The sequence below is a fragment of the Eucalyptus grandis genome, chromosome 5 (genome assembly GCF_016545825.1).
Source record: "Eucalyptus grandis isolate ANBG69807.140 chromosome 5, ASM1654582v1, whole genome shotgun sequence".
NCBI classification, from domain to species: domain Eukaryota; kingdom Viridiplantae; phylum Streptophyta; class Magnoliopsida; order Myrtales; family Myrtaceae; genus Eucalyptus; species Eucalyptus grandis.
In genome coordinates, this window is record NC_052616.1 from 20762319 (window position 1) to 20765021 (window position 2703).

The 2703-nt window shown below is 43.2% G+C and overlaps 1 pseudogene; it reads right to left on the minus strand.

The window, feature by feature from the left end:
* Positions 1 to 248: 248 nt before the first annotated feature.
* Positions 249 to 1192, minus strand: LOC120293718 (annotated as a pseudogene).
* Between the last annotated feature and the right edge of the window lie 1511 nt (positions 1193 to 2703).

Below are 2703 nucleotides of genomic sequence, written 5' to 3' on the forward strand. Positions count from 1 at the left end.
AATGTATCAATTTGATATTTTACCTTTCTTTTGTTACAAGTGACCTATCACTCTCAAAACATAACCCATTTATTAAAAGTTATAGGGAATTTTTATGGGATTCATTGAAAGCGTGAGAACAAAAACCAAAAAGAAAAGAGTTGGTTAACTTAATATTGTGAATTTTTATAGAGATCATGCACGTTTGTAGTGTTGTTTGACCGGAATCATTTAAATAATCGTTGTGATACCATCATCAAAATAAACTTTCATGTGAAGAAATATATGTAATTACATAAGGAGCACTTTAGATATCTGCAAGCAAGAGTAGAGCCCTTGATGAAAGAGCTATATAGAGTTTGATCCTCGTAACATTTGGACCATGACGTCACGCCTCCATGGTTGGCAAATCCTTTGATGGTCGGTAGTCCAATAAAAGCAAGATCTGGTGTAGGACTAAGACCATTGTTAACTACGTTCGGAGCAATGGGCAACCTCTAGAAGATTTTGCCAACGGGAATTGAAGTCCATTGCTCCATGCATCTTGGAGATTACCCTTGTTCCCAGAATTGTATTTGCACTGACGATTGTCGTAAAACTAGACCCATCGTAGTTGAACAAGCCTGTTTGAAGGGCACCTCCAACCCCAGTGTTCGGATAAGGACATTGAGGGGCTGCGGTCAAGTACACCTTCTTCCGCTGCTACTATATTTAGACAAGTACCTAGCCAAATCACCTCAATGCTGTGTTGTGCCTCATTCAATATTGAAATCGATCCTATCGAGCAATGTGTCCTTAAACAACCGAGACGAGGACTGCCCTCCTAAGAAGTTGTCCCATAGATAAGTCGTGACTATCTAGCATCCTTGGCAGAAGTGAGATAGTAACTTCCTATGTCTCCTCTGATCAAGAGCATCACCTCGATTCCCTTGCTTGGCAAGACTTGATTTTGGAGCTCAAGCTAGTGCATCCTCCGCTATAAGGATTGCAGTGGCCAGCGAGGTTGATCATAGGAGTTTGGCCATTGTCAAAGGTAGATAGAAAATCTAGGTTCACAAATTTATTATTTTCGGAGGCTCAGGCATCAGCTAAAGTGCCTTCATTTGCCATTATGATCCCAGTAGATAGCAATTCCATAGGCATGGATGCCAACCACTAGAGTCAAAACGATTGAACAGGGAAATGCTAGTGAGATTGAAAATTTGGAAGCCATCTCTATGTTTCTCTCAACTCACTTGGTATTCTTGATTAGAGGTGACTCTCACTTTGTCAACCGATGGTTGTGGATTAACATAGGTGTCCTGTGATAAGTTAATTAAGATAAAAACAAAACCATCCTCTATAATTATCAATTTATAATACTTTTTTCATCACAATTTTGTTGAGCGTGTGTGCAGGATTTTGATAGCTATTTTGTGTCGAATAAATTATAGGTTGCATAAAAGGTTTATTTCATGCAATATTTGGATAACTCTTCTAAAAGATTAAAGACGACGGTGTTGACACCTAAAATTTGCCATTTTATTTATGACTATTTACCATTTTATTTATGACTTAATCCCGTAAAAAATTAGAAATTAATTTTAAATCCCAGCCAAAAATTAATTTCCAATGAATTGTATGGCATATAGACATTAGGAGCATTTGCATTAGTAGTAATAGAGCCATTTCAATTAAAAGAGAAAAAAAAAAAATAAAAAAATAATTGAAAGAACTATTATTAAAAAAAAAAAAACCCCAACGAGACTGGGCTGGGGCCAAGCCGGCCCCATCCCTTCTTTCTTTTCTCTTTCCTTTTTCTTCTCTTTCCCCACTCTTTGCCTGGCCCTCTTCCTTTCTGCGCTCAGCCCACACGCCTCTTCTTCTTCTTCCCCCCTTCACACTGCTCCCGCCTTTTGCAAAAATGGAAGAGCGACGGAGGTATAAAGATAAGGTCGCAGCAGGTCGCAGCGTGATCCTAGGGTCGGGGATGAGGCAGGCCACGACCGGCTGGCGGCGGCAGAAGCCATGCGCACCTGTCGCTGGCCAAGCTTAACAGGGAGAGAGAGCAAGAGAGAAAAGGGCAGATCAAAGCTGGGAGTCAGGGACCGAGAGGGTGAGAGCTCCGAGTGATTCAGGGAGAGCGGGAGAGCTTGAGCCAACGCCTCAGCCATGCATGGGCTCGGGTTTAGAGAGTGAGACCGAGAGAGAGAGAGAGAGAGAGAGAGAGAGAGAGAGAGAGAGAGAGAGAGAGAGAGAGAGAGAGAGAGAGAGAGTAGCCCGCTCCGCTCGCGTGAGAAAGAAGTAAGGGACTCGCGTCGCTGAAGGCCAGCCCATTGACCACCGCCCACCACAGCACTTTCTCAATCTATGCGTGCCTTGTTTTGGGCACGCCAGGCCGGAGTCAAACTCGAGTTAACATCGCTGTGCATTCTGGCATGGTTGTTGTGTGTCCTAGTATGCCTATTAAGAGTCACGAACGAGTCGGAAGCCCTTGTTTCTCTAGTGCGCGCCGATTGTTCGATGAATTGCTTCCCTAGAGAGTCAACTCGAGTCTCCGAGCCGAAACCTAGATCTTCGATATCTATGTGACCCATTATGATGCTGTTGTTCCGACACTGTCGTCGGTGTTTTTCTTGATTTCTGGTGGCGTATCTCGCGTCGTTTGAGTTAGTCGTTGTAGGCGTGCCCCTCGTCGGAATAGATCCGGCGATAATATTAACCTCCGGTCAACTAGTGGTTGGT